The 23,839-nt window shown below is 48.5% G+C and overlaps 2 protein-coding genes and 1 pseudogene across 2 annotated transcripts in view; 1 reads left to right on the forward strand and 2 right to left on the reverse strand.

Annotated features, from left to right (window-relative positions):
• LOC134013972 (trichohyalin-like) overlaps window positions 1-23,839 on the reverse strand; it is a 128,221-nt gene that overhangs the window by 67,976 nt on the left and 36,406 nt on the right. The gene's annotated exons all lie outside the window — the stretch shown is intronic.
• Window positions 10,545-12,147, forward strand: LOC134013561 (uncharacterized; annotated as a pseudogene).
• The window catches only part of LOC134013980 (uncharacterized), a 36,706-nt gene continuing 35,419 nt past the window's right edge, over window positions 22,553-23,839 (reverse strand). The window contains exon 6 of the mRNA XM_062453781.1: window positions 22,553-22,715. The gene's annotated coding sequence lies outside the window, so the exon portion shown is untranslated. The remainder of the gene's footprint in view (window positions 22,716-23,839) is intronic.

The raw sequence follows: 23,839 nt of genomic DNA on the forward strand, positions 1-23,839 counted from the left end.
TTGTGCTAGCATGTTGTTGTCATTTCGTCGACTTTGCGTGTACGCCGCTGTTGCCGTTGCCCTGCCTGTCTGCCCACCCGTCTGCCTGCCCGCCCGCCTGTCTGCTCCGCTCCGCCTGTCCTGCTCTCCCCGTCTCCCGGCTCAGGCTGTTCGCTTCCCGGCCTCGTCTTCCTCGGTGGGGATGGACCTCCTGGACCTCCGCCCGTCCCACGACGAGTTCCCTTCCCGGCTGGAGAGGCGGTCCCGCCCGTGGCGTTCTGGCCGCGTCCTCGGGGCTCCCGGCCGCTCCTCGAGCGGTGCTGCTCCGGGCTCCTCGGCTTCCCTGGGTCCGACGGCTCCGCCCTCCGGTCCCGTGCGTCGGCCTGGCTGTCCCCCGCAGTCTCCGCCCCCCGGGCCTTCTACCTGGGATCGCTCTGGGCATCGCTCCCGGGCTCGGGGGCCGTCTGCTGGCCCCGGATTCTGCTCCTCGCCTCTGGCGGCCGCGGCCTCCATGGGCTCTCTGCTGCCTCCCTGCCCCGCACCTGCCCCTGCGTGCTCCGGCCCCGCCTAGTACGGGCTGCGCCCCCCTAACCTTGTCCTGTGCTTTTTCCCCTGAAGGTGGCTCCACTCCGGACGTCCCCTCGTCAGGCCCCTGCCCGCCCCTGCCTTCACGCTGGCCCCGGCGCCTCAGCCTGTTCGCCCCGTGGCCCCCTCTGCTTCCGGGCCTTCCCCCGTGTCTCCATCCCTCTGGGCCGCTTCCTGCTGGCCGGCTCCCGCTGAGCCGCGCCCTGCGGGTTCCCGCACCCTGCCTCCCCAGCCTCCTCCTGCCCCGGCTTCGGCTCCCGCCCTCACTGACCTTCCTGCCCTTTTCACGGTGTCTCTCGCCTCCTTGGCGCCCCCCTGCCCCGCCCCTGCCCCGCCCATGCCCCTCCGCCCCTGCCCCGCCCCTGCCCCGCCCCTGCGTGCTCTGTCCTGGCCCCGCCTGCTCCGGGCCACGCCCCGCTGACCGTGTCCTGTGCTTTTCCCCTGCAGGTGGTTCAGCTCCGGATGCCCCCCCGCCCTGGCTGCTGCCCTTCCCATCAAGTCCCTGCTCCCTCCTGCCTCCTGGCCTTCCACTGTCTCTCTCCCTCCGGGCCGCTGTTGTTGGAAAAATTGAAAATGTAACAAATTTATCCTGTATAAGAATGATTCTGTGTTCAGCATTCCTTGGGTGCAAAGAGAGGCCTTACCCCAAATCTGAACTCTGGGTAAACATACAAGACCCTTATATTGGCGCTAAGGACTAAGAAGAGGGGGGTTTGTTTGTTTCAAAGAGATACTGTTTGACAAGGGATAGATGGAGACGCAAGGTCTGGTGACCATTTGCTTGACCCTTATGTGAAGGAGCTTTTACGACCCCAGGACCGGAGATCCTGTTGTGTTTCAATCAGGGTTGATGTCGTAAACATGCACACACGTAAACACGCACGCACACACACGCCAGGTCTATGCAAGGGAGCCAATGAAGAAGAGCCATGGGACATTTGCATGCCTTTGTCTTAGCCAATGACTGTAAAGGGCGGGGCTGCTTAAATAGCTAGCTAGCACAACATGCTAGCAGACAAACTTGTAAGCACAATGGTGTGTGATGTTTTTGTCTCCTTGCGTCCGGCCGCAAGCAATAAAGGTTTCTTAAACGTGTTCACCGACTGACTGTGCAATGCTTGATAGATTAATATTTCTGACACTGGCTCTCTCCAAATCAAGAAGCCGTGCCCTCCCCTCCAGCCCACCATTCCTCACGGAATCAGGACACGTCGCCTCCCGTTTCTGGTTCCACCATCATCTCCTCCTCATCCTCGCCAAATCAGGTAACGACCCTTCCCTTTACTCAGCACATTCTTTCAGGATCGGTGCGGCCTCCTCAGCTTCCAGCCAAAGCGTGGCCGACCACACCATCCAGCTCCTGGGTCGCTGGTCCTCCCAGGCATACCGCTCGTACGTCAGGACCAACCTCCCTGACCTTCACCACACTCAGGGTGGCATCAGCCTTGCTGCAGCCCGCTAGGTGAGTCTGTTCCTTTTGGGGATCTGCTTGAGCTGCTGCTCGGCCGTGACCCAGGTATTAACAGATTCTACCAACATCTGTTCCCCTTGCTTTGCACCTTTGACATGCCCCTGGGCCCTCACTGTTACCACGGACGCTGCAGGTATGTATACTTTCTCTTTGCCAGCTAGTCTAGCCATGGCCTTCTTGTCAAATTTACATTTTTGCACTTGCTGGATAACATTTCTCCAATACCAATCTAACTCTCCTCCTAAAGTAGTCTCAAATTCGGCATGTACTAACTATCAACACCTGTTGATAATGTTCATACCTATAATTCCAGGCACTGACATCTGGAGACTCTGAGGATCTTTCACCACCAAGAACCCACAGTCTGGAACTGTCATGCCCATTGTCTCAACCACTAACTCTAGACACCCCAGATAGGGTATGTCTAAACCGTTGGCTGCTGTTAACTTGAGCCAACCAGATGTCTAGAGCATATCTTCATCCTCCCTGCCCAAAAGAAGAACCCTTCTGAAATAATACTTACTCGACTGCCTGTATCCAATAGACAAGATGCTACAACCCCCCCAATCTTGATCTCCACTACAGGACATGTTCCCACAGCACGCTCTAATAACTGGTCATGAGATGGGCTGACTTTAGATGAGTCTGAGGTGCACCCCCGAACTGCTCGACTCAACACAACCGGGGGTCTCGTTTCCCTGCACACCAGACACAGTGCAATCTTTTCCGGTTTCATTTCCCTTTGTGGGACAATTCCTAGTGATACGTCCCTCTGACTGACACTGAAACATATGGGTTTGCCTTCCTCTGTGAATTGTGGTTGTGTCTGCAGGTTACTGCCAGTCCTTCTACTAGTGCCTACCTCTGGAGTAACGAGATTCTTTACAGCCTGTGTTAACTCACTCATGGCTTTACCTTGCTCTGCAACTACCCTCAAAACATCCTCCAAAGTAACTGACTTCTGCTCCCAGCCTGTCCACAACATTCACCATCACTCCTCAACTCCTACCATCATCTACAAGAAACCTTCCTAGACCTCACCTCATCTCGCATGTCTGTGTTGTGAACTCGGGTTCACTCTGAACTTTTGACAACACTAACATACTTTAGTGTAATGTTTACTATCTAACAGATAAAGGTAATTTTTTTTACTTAGTGTTGTTATAATGCAGAAGTTAAAAATTACTCACCCCAGCCCACTGTTTTAAAAGAAATGAAAAAGATCATTAAAACATCAATCATATTACAATATAGTACCAACATGTTATTTACAAATTTGTGAGTCAACAGAATTAACGTTAACGAGCCTATGAAATGAATACATCATTATTATCATAAGCAGATGAACTAAGAGCAACAATAAAATGCTGCTCTATGTGATACCGCTGCTCTATATCAGTAGTCCTACATCAACATACATCAGTGTAATCTATGGAGCTCCTGTGTTCTGTGTTCAGGCTCTTTCATGAAGAGGATGACTGTTCTTCATCTCCACATATAGACTACAGCATTTCATGTTTTACTGAAAGAATATAACATCTCAGAGTAATCATCTTCAACCCAGTAAGATAATTAATTAATTCAAATACTGTACATCTCTACAAGCTTAGAGTATAGAGGGGTTAGAATGGGCAGCATTACCAGATAAGTCAGAACACCTCTAATGCTCTAACTCATAATTACATGTGAAAGTATAATTGTATCTGTACAGACAGAGAGACGGTGTTGTCATAGGTCATGTAGAGATGTGCATTATCATGTTCTGTAGCTGTAGAACACTTACTTCTGTCCAATACACCCACAGCCTCCTCCTCCTTCTGTCCTCCATAGGTGACCTGACAGATGTACACTCCATCATCTGACCCCTTGAAGTCTCTCAGCCTCAGAGACACGTTGCCTCTCTCCAGCTCCTGGGTGACCAGACTCACTCTGCCCTTATAGCCCCTCCCCTCTATCACCTGGCCATTCTTATACAGGTAAATACACTCTGTCTTCTTAAACCACCTGATTGTCATGGCAGCAGCGCTGGTCTCAGGAGAGAGGTGACATGAGAGGGTAACATCCTTTCTCCTATCAGCCTCCACAAGCCTCTCTGGTACCCTGAGTTTAAACTCATCTGTTGGGGAGAAGAGAAACAGTATTGACATCTCTGCAGGTGCATGACAAGTACACAGTCTGCATCTATGAAGTAACAATCACACACAGACTCTATATGCTCTATACACACTCAACCTAGAGAGACGTGTAGGAAGAATCTAAACTCACATCACTAGCAAACATGAAGGACAGCATGGATGATAATGTAACCAGTAAGGAGAGGTTATATACAACACAGCAGCATGGATGGTTGTAGAGAGGGTTACACACAACACAGCAGAATGATAGCATACAAACAAACATAATGTTGGTATACTGCATATGTTCATTTAGTATTGAATGTGTTCATTTAATGTCTAGAGGGATGCAGACATCCCAACCTGCAGAGACTCATCCCCCCCCCCCCCCCCCCCCGGGACGCAATCCGGACGCATGATGTACATGATGTACATGATGTACATGATGTACCCCCTCAACCTGCACATACCCCCCCCCCTCCCCAGACGCAATCACGACGCGCGATATGCTGCACCTATCTCTACAAGAAATGCCCATTAGACAGTCTCTCGCTCGCTCGAAATACAAAATCCCCGATTTCCGGGAGATTGTACAGCGTTTGCGGGCGTCAGGGAGACGCTATTGAAATGCGGGAGACTCCCGGACCTTCCGGGAGACTTGGGATGTCTGGGGATGTCAGATTGTGAACATATTTGTACATGTTTGTACATTTATACTTAATGTTTCAATGCAAACAATGACTACTTGTGTCCACTTACTGTGTTGTCCGGCCTCTGCCATGTGTCCTTCCTGTATAGAGACAGTTACAACACTTGATCATGCTAAAACATTACAAAACATGACCGTTTCATTATTGTTCGATTTGACATGGCAAACCACAAGGACTATATTCTTCTGACCTTTGAGTCACACAGAAACATGTTTTTGCTGCTGTTTCCTCAATACGGACATGAACACATCAAGATCTTTTCTTACCTTTTCTGAACTTGAATTCCAATACTTTATCAGACAGATGTTTAATATAAATCTCTAGCTGCCTGTAATTCATACCTTTCCCTGGGGTTGAGGGTGGAGAAGGAGTAAGCGTTTAGGAGTGGGGATTCAAGGACAGTAAATCAGGAACAGATTCAAGGAGTCGAAGAACAGGTTTAGCAAGGCGGTGAGAAAGGCTAAACGACTGTACTCTAAGAGACTAAAACACCAGTTCTCTGCTAACGACTCTGCTTCTGTCTGGAGAGGGCTCAGGCAGATCACCAACTACCAGCCCAGAGCCCCCCACACCACTAACAACTCTCGCCTGGCCAACGACCTTAACAAGTTCTACTGTCAATTTGAAAGACAATTGGACCGTCCTGAACAACACCTACCCACTTTAGAGCCCCCCCCCCCCCCATCACCATAGAGACGACTCTCTCCATTCAGGAAGGAGAAGTTAACAGACTGTTCAAGAGTCAGAACCCCCTCAAAGCAGCTGGGTCGGACTCTGTCTCTCCAGCCACCCTCAAGCACTGTGCTGACCAGCTGTCTCCGGTGTTCACCAACATCTTCAACACCTCCCTGGAGACATGTGATGTGCCAGCCTGTCTCAAGTCCTCCACCATCATCCCTGTGCCCAAAAAGCCAAGGCCAACAGGACTTAATGACTACAGACCCGTCGCCCTGACCTCTGTGGTAATGAAGTCTTTTGAGCGCCTAGACCGCGAAGACCAAAACCTCACACCATGAGAACAGTTTCTTCCCTCCTGTAACTAGCCTTATCAACAAGGCCCCCAACTGACACTCTGTCACTTTATCACATACAGCCCTACTGCACTCTCAGATTGTTAGTTTTATTTTATATTTGTAGTGAGGTCCACAAGACCACACGGAGCCAACATCTTGCCACACCTGAAGAGTGATTCAATCACATCAGAATCAGCCCTTGTGACACCCTCAGTATGCTGATTACCCACCAAACGCCGATGCAAAGGAACCATAGAATGGGGGGGGGACCTCCCCAATCTACCAAATCAGCCCTCCTGCTAGCTTGCAAGCTTCAAAGGGCCTGATTTAGACAACACGTCTCCAGCGACCATTTGCTATCCGTTTCGGCGGCGATTTGAACAAAGAACTTACCTTGATCAGAACTTTTGAGGAAAGTTCTTGAGACTTTACCACAAGAGTACAAGGTGGAGAATTATGAGAGGGATATTTGTGTTATGTTTGTTACTTTGTTTTAATGTTGTGTTCACTGAAATCTTGATTCTAGTAACAACTCCTTCTTCCTGAAAGATAACCACGTCATTCTTGGTATCTACACGAAGCTATCATAATAAAACAATCATTCCACTATATTTTGTAACTGTACCAAGATGTCCAGAACAATATTTGAACCATCGAATGATCAGCCAGAGATCAGATCACACCTTTGGTAGGTGTGAAGGAAGGAGGGGGGAGTTGAGAACCCAGCTTCCCCCAATCCACATCTGACCCCAGACGGGTCCTCCCTCGAACTGTATAAAGCCCTAAGATGACCATCAATCTCGGACTCCAGCGAAACCGACCATGGCATGAACGCCATCAGGATTGGCGTTCCAAAGGACGTCGCCAAGCTTCTCCTGAGATTCAACTTCATAGTGAACGCGACACTATCTGGACGTTTCAACAGAAGAACCAAAAACGCAATTCCAAATGCGACTTCACTGAGATCCCGCAGACTCAGTCACATGACCCAGCGCAGCCGCGCTGTGACTTCAGATTCTTCAAATGGACCTTTGGCGCAAACCGCCCTCAACATCATTGATCAACCCCTGATCAAACGTAACTATGGCTAACGCTCTTTCCTCCTCGACATGGCATTGGCGTGAGCTCTGTTTATGATTTGTAAGGATGTAATCACTGACTGTACAATTTCTGCCTTTCTTTAAGTTAGACCATTTCATTCTGTTCATTGAAACCAATCTCTCATATCAAACCCATAATCCAACTTTTCATAAGATCTGTTTACCTTACTTGAATAAATTCATTGTAAAGATATTTTGACGTGCGTGTTCACTGATGTTACGATTGGCTCTACTCTTAGAACGAATTCATTCCTAAAGATGAGACTGATTATTACATATTAAACATAGGATTCCCTAATGTCCTAAACCAATATTAGGGTGGTGCCCCAGACTTTATGATAAATTAAGTATTTCTATCTTTAAACGAGCAAACCCCGCTACATAATGGCGCCCCGTGTGAGGCTAAGATAGATTGAAATGAGGGTTAGGGTTAGACATACAATGTTGTATGTCATGAAACAGATATATGAAATTACTCACCTAGTTCTGAAGTTGTGTAGAAGGATATGAAATAGAAAGTTAAAACATCATTAAAACAGAACACATCAGTATACTGTGTGAGTTAATCTTAAACATTGATGATGAATAACATGGTAGTGTCAGTAACCAGATTTGTTGAAAACAAGGATGCTCTATGAGATGCAGCTGCTGTATGTTAATGGTCCTACATCAACATACATCCGTGTCTATGGCGCTATGAGTTGCATGTTTTTTCAACATGTTTTTCACTATGCACCACTGCTAAGTGATGTGAGTCTGTGTCATCAAACACTGTAGATTACTCCAGATTGCTCCCTCTCCAAATCATTCCCATACAACATCATGCAGACCTCCTCCACTACCTTCCTCCTGGTGAAGAACAAAGTCTTCTACTTCTTAACCGAGAAGTTTGACTAACATCAGACCTGGACCCAGGCTCACGTGGATCTCAGGAGCAAAGCTTATTATGGGATACATCTGAATAATACTGTGAGTGTATCTCTGCTCACAGGTTTGACCATGAAGAGATGGTTTTCAGATATTTAAATAATGGCACCATGCAACTTAAAATAAAACAATAGCAGTGTTATCTTCAAAATCTAAAATATATTGGTACATTCTTAACCTATAATGTTGTATGTCTTGAATCAGGTATTTGAAATTACTCACCTTGTGCTGAAGTTGTGAAGAAGGATATGAAACAGAAAGTTAAAACATAATTAAAACAGAACACATCAGTATACTGTGTGAGTTCATCTTAAACATTGATGATGAATAACATGATAGTGTCAGTAACCAGATTTGTTGAAAACAAGGATGCTCTATGAGATGCAGCTGCTGTATGTTAATGGTCCTACATCAACATACATCCGTGTATTCTATGGCGCTATGAGTTGCATGTTTTTTCAACATGTTCTTCACTATGCACCACTGCTAAGTGATGTGAGTCTGTGTCATCAAACACTGTAGATATATACAAGCTCAGAGTATAGAGTGGTTAGAATGGGCAGCATAACCAGCTAACCACCACTAATGCTCCAACTCCTACTTACATGTGAAAGTATAATTGTATCTGTGCATACAGCGACACTGTTGTCATAGTTAATGTAGAGATGTTCATAATCATGTTCAATATCTGCAGAACAATGACCCTCCCTGGATCATAAACCCACATGTAGATGACCTGACAAATGTCCCCTCCTCTATCTGATCTCCTGTAGTCTCTCAGCCTCAGAGACACGTTGCCTCTCTCCAGGTGGCTCCACTCCGGACGTCCCCTCATCAGGCCCCTGCCCGCCCCTGCCTTCACGCTGGCCCCGGCGCCTCCCCCTGTTCGCCCCGTGGTCCCCTCTGGTTCCGGGCCTTCCCCCGTGTCTCCCTCCCTCTGGGCCGCTTCCTGCTGGCCGGTTCCACTCCGGACTTCCCGCCCCCTCCTGTCTCCGCCTTCATGCTGGCTACGGCGCCTCCCCCTGCTCGCTCCTGCCTCCTGGCCTTCCACTGTCTCTCTCCCTCCGGGCCGCTGTCCTCCTGGGTGGCTCCGCTCCGGTCCGCCCGCCCGTTCCGGCCGCTGCCCTTCCCGTTGGTGCCCTGCCCGCTCCTGCCCCGCCTCCCACTGCCGGGCACTGGGCCGCGCCTGGCAGGTTCCTGCCTCTTGCTTTGCCCACGCCCCCCATTCTCCTGCACCGGCTGCTGCCTTCGCCGACCTTCCTGCCGTTGGCGGCGTTCAACGCCTCCAGCTCCGCCCCCGGCCCTGTTCCTGCCCCTGCTCGCTCTGGACTGGCCCTGCCCCTCTGACCTTGCCCTGTGCCTCCTTCCTGCTGGTGGCCTCCGGCTCAGAGATGTGCATACTCCATTCTTATACAGGTTAATACACTCTGTTCATCAAACTACAGCGAGATCAAAGTTCCCTCTAAACTGATCAGAACATGATAGTATGTTTTAATGAAGTTAGATTAACTGAAGTTCTGGAGGAAGATAGCGCACCAAGACTCCTCCTTCACTCCAATCAACTGATACGCATCAGCCCAGTTAAAGCACGGAGGAATGTGACCGAACCCAACTCCCCGTTTTCAATGACGAGTTCTGCATGAAGTCTCTTCCGTTCCTCTGGTCCTTGTGCTAGCATGTTATTGTTTGGCGTGCGTACATCTCGTTGCCTCTCTGTCTTCTCTGCTGCATGTTTGCGTGTCTGCTGCTCCCGTTGCTGTTTCAACTCGTCGGCTCTTCGCCTCGTCTCCTGGCTCCCGCAGATCTCCTCCCGGCCCTGACGTCTACGGAGGAATGGACGTTCTGGACCTGTTCCCGTCGGACGACGAGTTCCCCTCCCGGCTGGAAAGGCGGTCCCGTCCCCGGCGTTCTGGCTGCGTCCCCGAGACCCCCGGTCGCTCCCCGTGTGGTGCTGCTCCGGGCTCCTCCGCCTCCCTGGGTCCCACGGCTCCACTTCCTGTTCCCGAGCGTCGGTTCTGCCGTCCTCCGAGGTCTCCGCCTCCCGGGCCTTCCGCTCGGGATGCTCCCGGGCTCGGCGGCTGGCCCCGGGCGGCCCCGCTTCTCTTCCTCCTCCAGCTCTTCGCGCTGCTCTCCATCTCTTAGCCCCGCCCGCTCCGCGGTCCGCCGCCTCGGACCTACCAGCGTAGCCGTCCGACTAGACCGTTGCCGGCCTGCAGCGCCTCCTCCGGGCTCGGGGGATCCGGTTTTCCCGGTCGGATCTGAAGGCTCGGCTCTTCCGCCTCTGCTTGGGGGACTCTGGGGGCCGGCGCGCCTCCCCGCTCCCACTCCCTCCCCGCCCTGACTCTCCCACTGCAGGGCGCTGGGCAGCACCATTGTGGGTTCCTGCCCCTTGCCTCGCCCCCCTCCCCACCCCCCCCCCCCCTCTGTTCCCCTCCCTCCCTCCCTCCCTCCCTGCTCCTCCTGCCCTCGCCGACCTTCCTGCTCTGTCCGCGGCGTTCATCGCCTCTATGGGCTCTCCGCCGGCTCTCTGCCCTGCACCTGGCCCTGCCCCTGCTTGCTCTGGTCTGGCCCTGCCTCCTCCAGGCTGCGCCCCTCTAACCTTGCCCTGTGCCTTCCCTCCTGCAGGTGTCTCCGCTCCGGACATAATGCCCGCCCCGGCTGCTGCCCTTCCCGTCAGGACCCTGCCCGCCCCTGCCTCCACCTTCACGCTGGCCACGGTGCCTCCCCTTGCCCGCCCCGCGGCCCCCTCTGCCTCCAGACCTTCCCCCGTGTCTCCCTCCCTCCAGCCATCCTCCAGGGTGATTACGTGGACCTGGCCGACCTTCTCCTCCCGTCCCAGGTCTCTGATCCCTGCACCATCGTCGGGTCCTGTGGCCCCATCCTGCTCTGCCACCCTGAACCCGCCCGGCGACGGGAGCGCACGGCAGCAGAGTTCTCTTACACGTTCTCCCTGTTCCAGGACGTCGTCTGATCCTCCTTTCCCGGGCGCCGGGCGGAGCTGGACGACTATCTCTCCCTCATCCTGCAGCTCGCCCTACGGTTCGGGGGCTCCGGGTTTTACACGTATCACATCCGGTTCTCCTCCGAGGCCGCGGGGCGGCTCCAGCAATTCAATGAGGCCACCTACTGGGGCTCGCTGGACAATGAAATCTATTGTGGTGTTTTGGCTGTCCGGTCCGTCCTGCCCTGCTCCCTGTGTGGCGCTCCTTCCCACCCGTCCCTGGAGTGCACGGTCGCGGCCCGCCCGCCCCCTGAGCCTGGCCCCCGGCCCCCCGCCTGACCGCTTTCACCTCCTGAAGATGCCATCCTCCAAGGTCTGTCCCCCCGTACACTCTCCACCTACTGGACAGCCTGGAAGTGCTTCAAGTCCTTCCACACTGCTCCACCTTCCCCTCATTCGACCTCCTTTCCATCACCAGCTTCATCTCCTACGCTCACACGCACCTCTCCATCCGCACTTCCACCATCCACGTGTACCTCAGTGGCATCAACTTCTTTTGCAAGTTGCTCTCCGGTTCCCCCTGCACAGCCATCTCCCACAGTCAGACCTCCCTCCTTATGAAAGGCCTTAAGCGCCTAGATCCCCCCTCTCCTTCCGCACGGCTCCCCCTCACTGCCGACCTGCTAGCCGCCTGCATACACACACTGCGCACTGGCTACTCCTCCCCTTCCACCGATTCCACCCTAGAGGCCATGTTCCTCCTGGCCTTCATCTTCCTTAGGTGCTCACAATTTACTTCCACCTGCTCCACCTTTGACCCCTCTGCTCACCCATGCATCTCCGACATCACGCTACACTCCCCAGACACGCTCATCTTCACCCTGAAACGCAGCAAAACAAATCAGAGCTTCCTCTTCCGCCTCAACTCTCCCCTCAGCCCCTATGAGTCTCTGCATAACCTGGTTCTTTCCAAAGGAGGAAGTCATGCCCTCCCCTCCAGCCCACTATTCACCACAGAATCAGGTCGCCTCCCGTTTCTGGTTCCACCATCATCTCCGCCTCTTCCTCGCCAAATCAGGTAACGGCCCTTCTCTTTACTCAGCACATTCTTTCAGGATCGGTGCGGCCTCCTCAGCTTCCAGCCAAAGCGTGGCCGACCACACCATCCAGCTCCTGGGTCGCTGGTCCTCCCAGGCATACCGCTCGTACGTCAGGACCAACCTCCCTGACCTTCACCACACTCAGGCTGGCATCAGCCTCGCTGCAGCCCACTAGGTGAGTCTGTTCCTTTTGGGGATCTGCTTGAGCTTCTGCTCGGCCGTGACCCAGGTATTAACAGATTCTACCAACATCTGTTCCCCTTGCTTTGCACCTTTGACATGCCCCTGGGCCCTCACTGTTACCACGGACGCTGCAGGTATGTATACTTTCTCTTTACCAGCTAATCTAGCCATGGCCTTCTTGTCAACTTTACATTTTTGCACTTGCTGGATAACATTTCTCCAATCCCAATCTAACTCTCCTCCTAAAGTAGTCTTAAATTCGGAATGTACTAACTATCAACACCTGTTGATAATGTTCATACCTATAATTCCAGGCACTGACATCTGGAGACTCTGAGGATCTTTCACCACCAAGAACCCACAGTCTGGAACTGTCATGCCCATTGTCTCAACCACTAACTCTAGACACCCCAGATAGGGTATGTCTAAACCGTTGGCTGCTGTTAACTTGAGCCAACCAGATGTCTAGAGCATATCTTCATCCTCCCTGCCCAAAAGAAGAACCCTTCTGAAATAATACTTACTCGACTGCCTGTATCCAATAGACAAGATGCTACAACCCCCCCAATCTTGATCTCCACTACAGGACATGTTCCCACAGCACGCTCTAATAACTGGTCATGAGATGGGCTGACTTTAGATGAGTCTGAGGTGCACCCCCGAACTGCTCGACTCAACACAACCGGGGGTCTCGTTTCCCTGCACACCAGACACAGTGCTATCTTTTCCGGTTACATTTCCCTTTGTGGGACAATTCCTAGTGATACGTCCCTCTGACTGACACTGAAACATATGGGTTTGCCTTCCTCTGTGAATTGTGGTTGTGTCTGCAGGTTACTGCTAGTCCTTCTACTAGTGCCTACCTCTGGAGTAACGAGATTCTTTACAGCCTGTGTTAACTCACTCATGGCTTTACCTTGCTCTGCAACTACCCTCAAAACATCCTCCAAAGTAACTGACTTCTGCTCCCAGCCTGTCCACAACATTCACCATCACTCCTCAACTCCTACCATCATCTACAAGAAACCTTCCTAGACCTCACCTCATCTCTCAGGTCTGTGTTGTGAACTCGGGTTCACTCTGAACTTTTGACAATGCTAACATACTTTAGTGTAATGTTTACTATCTAACAGATAAAGGTAATTTTTTTTACTTTGTGTTGTTATAATGCAGAAGTTAAAAATTACTCACCCCAGCACTCTGTTTTAAAAGAAATTAAAAAGATCATTGATACATCAATCATATTACAATATAATTCCAACACGTTATTTACAAATTTGTGAGTCAACATAATTAACGTTAACGAGCCTATGAAATGAATACATCATTATTATCATAAGCAGATGAACTAAGAGCAACGATAAAATGCTGCTCTATGTGATACCGCTGCTCTATATCAGTAGTCCTACATCAACATACATCAGTGTAATCTATGGAGCTCCTGTGTTCTGTGTTCAGGCTCTTTCATGAAGAGGATGACTGTTCTTCATCTCCACATATAGACTACAGCATTTCATGTTTTACTGAAAGAATATAACATCTCAGAGTAATCATCTTCAACCCAGTAAGATAATTAATTAATTCCAATACTGTACATCTCTACAAGCTTAGAGTATAGAGGGGTTAGAATGGGCAGCTTTACCAGATAAGTCAGAACACCTCTAATGCTCTAACTCATAATTACATGTGAAAGTATAATTGTATCTGTACAGACAGAGAGACTGTGTTGTCATAGTTCATGTAGAGATGTGCATAATCATGTTCTGTAGCTGTAGAACACTTACCCCTGTCACATAGATACACAGCTTCCTCCTCCTTCTGTCCTCCATAGGTGACCTGACAGATGTACACTCCATCATCTGACACCTTGAAGTGTTTCAGGGTCAGAGACAAGTTGCCTCCCTTCAGCTCCTGGGTGTCCAGACTCACTCTACCCTCATAGCCCCTCCCCTCTATCACCTGGCCATTCTTATACAGGTAAATACACTCTGTCTTCTTAAACCACCTGATTGTCATGGCAGCAGCGCTGGTCTCAGGAGAGAGGTGACATGAGAGGGTAACATCCTTTCTCTTATCAGCCTCCACAAGCCTCTCTGGTACCCTGAGTTTAAACTCATCTGTTGGGGAGAAGAGAAACAATACTGACATCTCTGCAGGTGCATGACAAGTACACAGTCTGCATCTATGAAGTAACAATCACACACAGACTCTATATTCTCTATACACACTCAACCTAGAGAGACGTGTAGGAAGAATCTAAACTCACATCACTAGCAAACATGAAGGACAGCATGGATGATAATGTAACCAGTAAGGAGAGGTTATATACAACACAGCAGCATGGATGGTTGTAGAGAGGGTTACACACAACACAGCAGAATGATAGCATACAAACAAACATAATGTTGGTATACTGCATATGTTCATTTAGTATTGACTTTGTTCATTTAATGACTAGAGGGATGTCAGATTGTGAACATGTTTGTACATGTTTGTACATTTATACTTAATGTTTCAGTGCAAACAATGACTACTTGTGTCCACTTACTGTGTTGTCCGGCCTCTGCCATGTGTCCTTCCTGTATAGAGACAGTTACAACACTTGATCATGCTAAAACATTACAAAACATGACCGTTTCATTATTGTTCGATTTGACATGGCAAACCACAAGGACTATATTCTTCTGACCTTTGAGTCACACAGAAACATGTTTTTGCTGCTGTTTCCTCAATACGGACATGAACACATCAAGATCTTTTCTTACCTTTTCTGAACTTGAATTCCAATACTTTATCAGACAGATGTTTAATATAAATCTCTAGCTGCCTGTAATTCATACCTTTCCCTGGGGTTGAGGGTGGAGAAGGAGTAAGCGTTTAGGAGTGGGGATTCAAGGACAGTGAATCAGGAACAGATTCAAGGAGTCGAAGAACAGGTTTAGTAAGGCGGTGAGAAAGGCTAAACGACTGTACTCTAAGAGACTAAAACACCAGTTCTCTGCTAACGACTCTGCTTCTGTCTGGAGAGGGCTCAGGCAGATCACCAACTACCAGCCCAGAGCCCCCCACACCACTAACAACTCTCGCCTGGCCAACGACCTTAACAAGTTCTACTGTCAATTTGAAAGACAATTGGACTGTCCTGAACAACACCTACCCACTTTAGAGCCCCCCCCCCCCCCCATCACCATAGAGACGACTCTCTCCATTCAGGAAGGAGAAGTTAACAGACTGTTCAAGAGGCAGAACCCCCTCAAAGCAGCTGGGTCGGACTCTGTCTCTCCAGCCACCCTCAAGCACTGTGCTGACCAGCTGTCTCCGGTGTTCACCAACATCTTCAACACCTCCCTGGAGACATGTCATGTGCCAGCCTGTCTCAAGTCCTCCACCATCATCCCTGTGCCCAAAAAGCCAAGGCCAACAGGACTTAATGACTACAGACCCGTCGCCCTGACCTCTGTGGTAATGAAGTCTTTTGAGCGCCTAGACCGCGAAGACCAAAACCTCACACCATGAGAACAGTTTCTTCCCTCCAGTAACCTGAGCCTTATCAACAAGGCCCCCAACTGACACTCTGTCACTTTATCACATACAGCCCTACTGCACTCTCAGATTGTTTGTTTTATTTTAGATTTTATATTGTATAGTTATGTCAGTATTTTGCTTACATTTTTACGTTTTTACAGGTTTTTATATTTTAGGATAAGCACACTAAGATTTTAAGATTCAATATGTTTATTATATGTTTACTGTATGTACCTGCCCACCACACTTGCTTGGCGAATAAACACAATTCTGATTGTGAATGTATCAATATATCCTTCAAAGTTCATACATGTATACTGAATGTATCAATGCAATGATAACTAGTTAACACTTAGTGTGGTTTCCTACCTCTGCCATTTTCCCTCCATTTATGGAGAAAGATAGAAAACATGATCCTGACTATGGCAAACATTCTCAGTTTTCTTTCAGTCTTACTACAGCATCTGCTAGATGTATGTTCCAGTCTTTAGAATGTGGAGATTGTTTCTGAACAATTGGAAACACCAGCTGTAGTTCTGGAAGGTAGAATATGACTGGAATATCAAAGTTGTACATTACCTTCAATGAACCCAAACTCTTTCATGTTTTAAACATTGTGTACATCATACACAATGGTACAAAGCAACAAATAATATTCAAAACCTTTTCTCAATACTGTGTGAAGAGATTGTACTTCAGTGTAGTGTTTACTTCATATAGACAGAGACTTACATGTATTTGTGCCCACGATTTCTGAGAACCGACTAACCAGACCAGTCAGACTTCTCAACGGCTGTGGAGAATGCTGAGAGCCAAGCAGAACTGTTTCACACATAAATAAAGATCATGTTTCATAACATGATTCTGACACATACATTGAAAATATGTTGACAGAAGTCTATATGGTATCTGCAAAAGTCTTCTTGAAGTACTTACATATCCCCTAGATGTGTCTTTGATTATGGAAAATGTGTTCACTGGTATTTGATTTGTTCTCTTCCTCCTGTCTGTACACACACACACAGGGAACAGCTGGAATGAGGAAACAGGGATGTCAGGTGCTGTCTTTATCTAACCAGTTTAGCAGCCTTGATTGTTAACACTGGTAACATTAAACAACAGTCCAGCTCTCGAATGATGTGAAGCGATATATTTAGGTCTGTTAGGCCCAGGCATTCACACAGAGGTTATGGAGTTACACAGACTGTTCCTTGGCATCAACTACAGTAACACTGTTACAACCAGGCACTTCTGGTCCTTGATTATCTGCAGCACTTCATACATGCACTATTATAGGTCGCTTTGGATAAAAGCCTGCTAAATTAAATGTAAACGATAATACCAAAATATGCAACACTTTAATGACACATTCAAACATCATATCATGTGTAACATGCAGGCAGAGTCGGAGGCCTTGGGACGATTTAAGCACATTTACATTTAAATTGAGTCATTTAGCAGACGCTCTCATACAGAGCGACTTACAGTAAGTACAGGGACATTCTCCCCGAGGCAAGTAGGGTGAAGTGCCTGGCCCAAGGACACAACGTCATTTTGCACGGCCGGGAATCAAACTGGCAACCTTCAGATTACCAGCCCGAATCCCTAACCGCTCAGCCACCTGACTCCCACACATACATGCGTTTAAAAACAAAGGCGTCCAAACTAAAGATTAGAAGGGGGCGTCTTCTCTTCAGTGAGCCATGCTCCTCCCAGCAACTCTCCTCAGCCTGCACCGGTTGCAAGAAAGACACCGGTTAGTTCAATCACCAATCTAAGTTGCTGGAGACCAGCGCTCATCCTCTGCTCCCTCTCGTTTCCTCGTCCTCCTTCTTCTGAGCTCCGCTGCTCTGGTTTGTGGACCGGCAGGCTGATCGCTGACAGGGCCCAGCCGTGCAGCCTGTCAGTGGAGCGTGTGGTGGATAGACGAGTGTACACTCTGCCCACCTGACCTGTCCACGTGGAACATGTAGAAAGATCACCAGCGTCTGTGTCATGAAGGAGGAGAATGGCAAGTCCCGGCTTCCTAAACTTTGAGAGGCACGATGACGCGCAAGAAGCTTTGGATGACATGAAAGGAATGGAGATGAGCAGCAAGCTGATCTGTGTCGGTCGTGCCCAGAAGAGGTTAGAGCGTCAGTCCAAGCTGATCTGTGTCGGTCGTGTCCAGAAGAGGTTAGGGCGTCAGTCCAAGCTGATCTGTGTTGGTCGTGCCTAGAAGAGGTTAGAGCATCAGTCCAAGCTCAAGCGTGGGTTCCAGCAGAAGCAGCTCCATGACCTAACCCTTCTAAGCAGCAGGTGAGCAGACTTCAGTCGCTCAGTAAAAAGAGAGTGCTGTCTCTAGTGCGCTCTCTTTCTATGTTTAGACAATATTCAAAAATGAACTCCACATTGTACTAACCCTTATCAGCACATGAGTGCCCAGATCCAGGCCAAGGACCAGACTCAGCCTCAGGCCCAGGTCCAGTCTAAGATTCAGGTCTTGACCCAGGCTAATGCTCTGATCCAGACCCAGCCTCAGGTCCTAACCCAGCCTCAGGTCCAGACCCAGGCCCACATCCTTGCCTTTGTGTCTATGCAGCAGGTATGTATGTGACCGGCAAGTAATTCGACTACGTCACCTAAGTTTAAAGGTACACAGGAACTCTAAGCTCCAAGAAAGGTTTGTATTGGGAGGGAGGAGCAGTGTGTGGGATACCCAGACAAAACAGACTTAAAACAATTGAGCAGTAAAATACAGTTTTAATGAAAGTATTAGTTCCAAGAGAGGCGGGCATGGATCCAGTCTTTGTGGAGTGCCGTCCTCTGCCCGCGCTCCTCGGTCCTGCTGGTCGCTGCAGTCCTTCTCCTCTTTAGTCTCTTGCAGCAGTAAACAGAGAAACACTGGCCAGAAGTGCGTCCAGCACAGACAGTGATTCACCCTGCCCTTCCGCTGGACTATCCAGCTGACCCTAACCCGCTCCACAACCCACCAGAGACCCACCGCACCCAATACTTCTACTCTCAGTACACCCACAGCAACACGCAACCCTAAGTAAGGAAACTTCAGGGTGAACAGTTGTCCTGGGAGGAAGCAGTGGCTTACCTCCCAGGTGTGTGTTGAGCAGCCTTGTGGGTGTGCGTTCATGCTTGGGAACTCTCTAGTGTCCCCTGTGGCGTTTAGATGTCATGGTCAGCGTCTACATGGCGGCTTCCCTGTCTTCCTCCTCTCCCAGCGTGTTTCTCTGCAGCTGCTCGCTCCTTGTTGTTTCTTGTTGTCTCTTGCTCTCCTGTACAGAGTCTTCACCTATTTTGGTGAGGGGCAAAGTGTCCTACCCCCACCCCACTCCCATAGGCCCAGCGGGCAGACACTCACATCTCCTTTTGACCGCTTGCCCTGTCGGTCAATGTTCATTAGTTAGGTTTAGAGGGCATAAGTCTACAGTCATCAAAGAGACAATAAAATTTGATGAAAAATAATAATACACAACTACACAGAGGAAAAATAACAGTAACTGCAAACCAAGTTATAAATCACTGCAAACCAAGTAAACACAGTGGAAAAATGGACAGTGGACTGTCACCCCGTCCTCCACAATGACTTTGATGATAATAAAAACCCATGATTTATTTTATTCACAGACAAAAATGGTAATCCACTTATGGAAAAAGTCTTACAAGGAGAGGTAACCTTTGTTTTTAAAGTAATACAATTATGAACATGGCCGTCTGGTATTTTAGTCCTTTTAAATGAATGAAATGCACATAAAAAATGATTTGCTTACAGTAAATAAAACAGATTATAATGGTGTGTTAATGTGTAACACTCTGTGAATCACTTCCACCATCATAGTTTCAGAGCTGACTGTAACACCTACACGTCCCTATGTACTTTCACCTGTTCACCACCAGAGGGCATCATCTCCTGAATTCTAGCCAGACCCCTTGTTCACTTCTGACACACCTATTTTGATTTCCAATCCCCACCTGTAAGTAGATCCCTTCTCACCACAGTCACTTTGCAAAGTCTTGTCTAGTGTTGCTACCTGTGTATACCCTGCCACCCTGACAGAGCCTGTTAGGATGTACTCCCTCCCTCCCTCCCTCCCTCCCTCCCTCCCTCTCTCTCTCTCTCTCTCTCTCTCTCTCTCTCTCTCTCTCTCTCTCTCTCTCTCTCTCTCTCTCTCTCTCTCTCTCTCTCTCTCTCTCTCTCTCTCTCTCTCTCTCTCTCTCTCTCTCTCTCTCTCATGCACACACACACACTCACATGCACACACACTCACACACACATGCAAAGGATCGATGCAAGCCAATGAAAGAAGAGCCATGTGATATTTGCATGCCTGTGTTTGAACCCATGACTGTGGACAGCGGTTTCTGACACTCGTACACTGTCACCTGGCCTGAACACTTGCAGCGTATTCAGGCCCTGTTTCAACGTTTAGCCTGGGCACGGCTTACAGTGAACCTGGCCTAGTGTGAATTTGCTCAGGCCACGGTGACCTACCTACGTTAGGTGGTTGGCCAGGGTCAAGTGCGCCCTATACGGGTGAAGGTGATTGACCAGTTTCCTTCTCCTTCCACCAAGAAAGGGCTTGGAAAACGTGTCCACTAACCAACCTGTTAAGCTCCAAGGTTCACTTTGACTGGTCCCCTGGTGGTCAGAGGGCTTTTGAAGATGTTCAGACCTCAGAGCTCTGCTCTGCCACGGTGTGGTCTGCTCCACAAATGGATCAGCTGTTTGCCCTGTATGTGGATGCCAGCAAGGTGGGGGCTGCTTTTGCAAGCTGGTCCAGAAAGCATTGAGCCTCCAGTCAGTTTCTACTCCAAAAAGTTATATTCTTACCAGTTGAACTATTCAGTCATAGAGAAAGAGGTGTTGGCGTTGGTCTGGGAACTACAGCATTTTGAGGTTTATGTTGGGACAGGTCCCTTGGTTGTGTATAGTGACCACAACCCACTTACCTTTTTGCATTCCTTCCAGAACCCCAACCAGCGCCTGATGAGGTGGGGTCTGTTCTTGCAGCCTTACCATCTGGATGTCCGGCATGTGAAGGGCTGTGGAAACGTGTTGGCTGATGCGCTGTCCCGCGCGCCTTGTGCCTCAGTGACCTTGCCCTTCCTCGTGTCCGTGTCTTCCCAGTGTGAGTGTTGGCTGTGTAACAGTTAACAGCCACAGTGTGGCTGTTGATTACACTTGACAGTTCTGAGAGAAAACCAAAACACATCTCATCACAAAGTGGCAGAGGCAGAACAATAGTCACTTCATTAGGCCTTCGCTGTCATGTCTTTCTCCATAGAAAGCCGGGCAGCACTTTACATTGAGGTAACATTAACTACCATGTCACTACATAGTCTTACCTATGGTCAAACGTAGCTTTGTGGAACTTGCTATGAAAGTAAAGGGTTTTGTTTGAGCTGAATGTTATTACTAGTGTAAAAGGGACAGTATGGAAGGGTTAAAGGGGTAAGTGGATGTTGTAAAGGGTCAGTAGAAGGCTGTGTCACCAAAACAAGATCAACGTTAACATCATTGTACCCCTGGAAAGATCAACCTCCCCCAAACTAAGTTTTACTGTACTATCTAGTACCGCTGAAACACGATGAAGCTAACTACAATGTTGTCACTGAAGGTATTACCATGTAGTCACGTTAGTTGATAAAAACGGATGTGAAGCATTCTGTCACATTGCTTGTCAAGAGCCCTAATACGATTATATTTATTCATATCTAATATACTTTATTAAAGTACAAACTTTATAAGTGTAGCATGGGCCATTGGACACGTCAATGTGTAAAATATATCATGACAAATGTATAAAATATGCTCAAGTAACACAAATGCATCCACCTAGTGTATTTTATGCAACGTTTCACTGCTTTCTAAATAACGGCCTTGTTATTGCTAATTGCAAGTGACTCACCATGCTGACGAACAGAAGTTAGCAAATAAGCAGTCCAGAGCAGCAACCTCCCAGAGTAGCCCATCACAACATGAACACTGTCCGCCATGTAGGCTAATGCCTGTAGCCCGGCAGGAAGATTAGGAAGCAATGACCAGGCATGCATGATTCATCTATTGAGCGACCCCACCAGTCCTGCTCCCTCCCGAGGCTCCCCCCTCCTACTCACCCCCTTTGTCTCTCTCGCTCTCGGTATTGCATTTAGGGTTGACACAAAAACAGCTTTTTTGCAGATACGTTTGAATTCTGAATGAAGGAAAGGGCCCTTGAGGCTGAGGTTTCAACACGACAGCGTGGGCTCAGATCCTGGTTCAGCTGAGTTGGATTCTGGCTGGGGGACCCCTGTGTGTCACCTCCCTCTTGTCATACTGTCAAATAAGAAAATGAACATCTTTAAATTGTGCTTTAAAAAAATATATTTTCACTGTAGCAGTTTCTGCTTTGTTTGGGACAGATCAGTGACAGACAGGGAACGTGAGGCACAAGTAGGATTCAAACCCAGGTCCCTGCAGAGGGACCTTCACTTACAAGGTACACACTTTTCCAGAGAGCTACCAGGGCCCCTGTGACCTTCATGACTCTCTCACTCCGTCTCCCAGGAGACAGGAGAGAAAGTTGGCCATTACGGCTCACCTGCTCGTTTGTGAAGCACACCTGTCAGTCGTTAGTGTTGATTGGCAGTAAGATCAAGTGACTCGTCACCCATGTAGATCTTTTTGATCTAATGCAGTAATCCTGGTCCAGTGAGACTTATCCTACTTCTTAAACGTTCTCAGAACGGATTCCAAAATGTTGGTATTTGAATTGATGTTATTAGCATTTGAGCCACTGAAATACTGTAAGAACTGTTGAATTTCTTAAATAATGAAATTGATACAGATACATTCTTATCTTTCTTGAGCATAATATTCAGTGCTTAAAACATGTTTTAATGAAACTTTAAATTGTATTCATAAAATACAATGTAACCTGATTTACTTTATTTCAGCTGTACAAATATTTTTTACATTTACTTTTTGTGACCAAATAAAGGACTGATACCAGGACAAGACCAAGACATGTAATGCTAAATGTGGATATGGATCAGTATTAGAGGTGGTTTGATAAGGAAACAAAAAGCACAACCTTTTAAAACCATTAACCGCCACAGGAGGCAAATTAATTCACGGAGGTCTGCTGCATGACATCAATTGTAGAAAAAACGTTAACATGCAAGTTTAAACAGAAAACTGCTGGTTCATATAGCCAGAACGGTGTGTAGTTTGTCCTTTGATGATAAATTCCAAATGTGCTTTCATCAGATATGATCCAACAACATGACTATTTTGCCGATAATGTTACCACAATGCATACACAATACAGTACATATGTCATGAAGTTCACAGTAAAATTCAGCAATTATAGCTGACAATGTTTGTATGAATGAAGTCTCTGACTTCCTCCCTCTGTTTCTCTACATGTGAGGAGAGCTCCTTTTACTACCTTCTCTTACAGCGTGGACCTCTGTCAAGAAGTCTTCACTGAGATCTCTCAGCCTGGTCCTAAGTCTCTCTATCTCCCCTCTCCTCTACACTCTTGTCCCCCTCTCCTCTATCACCCTCTCATCCTTTATGTATGTGGGCTTCTCCTTTCACTGATTTTATTGACCTCCACTGAAAAACTGACCACTAAGATCCATCCTTCTTTGCGTCAAATTCTCTATCTTTCTATCCTTCTCCTGCATCTGTCTGCTGAACTCTCTCTGCATCTTAATGTGTGGTCACGTGTTAGAAGTACCGGGACAGGTGTTGAAGTACTGGGTCAATTGTTAGAAGCACTGGGGCAGGTGTTAGCAGTACTGGGGCAGGTGTTAGCAGTACTGGGGCAGGTGTTAGCAGTACTGGGGCAAGTGTTAGAAGTACTGGGGCAGGTGTTAGAAGCACTGGGGCAGGTGTTAGCAGTACTGGGGCAGGTGTTAGCAGTACTGGGGCAGGTGATAGCAGTACTGGGGCAGGTGTTAGCAGTACTGGGGCAGGTGTTAGCAGTACTGGGGCAGGTGTTAGAAGTACTGGGGCAGGTGTTAGAAATACTGGGGCAGGTGTTAGCAGTACTGGGACAGGTGTTAGCAGTACTGGGGCAGGTGTTAGAAGTACTGGGGCAGGTGTTAGCAGTACTGGGGCAGGTGTTAGCAGTACTGGGACAGGTGTTAGCAGTACTGGGGCAGGTGTTAGCAGTACTGGGGCAGGTGTTAGAAGTACTGGGGCAGGTGT

This window comes from Osmerus eperlanus, chromosome 27 (assembly GCF_963692335.1).
Source record: "Osmerus eperlanus chromosome 27, fOsmEpe2.1, whole genome shotgun sequence".
NCBI lineage: Eukaryota > Metazoa > Chordata > Actinopteri > Osmeriformes > Osmeridae > Osmerus > Osmerus eperlanus.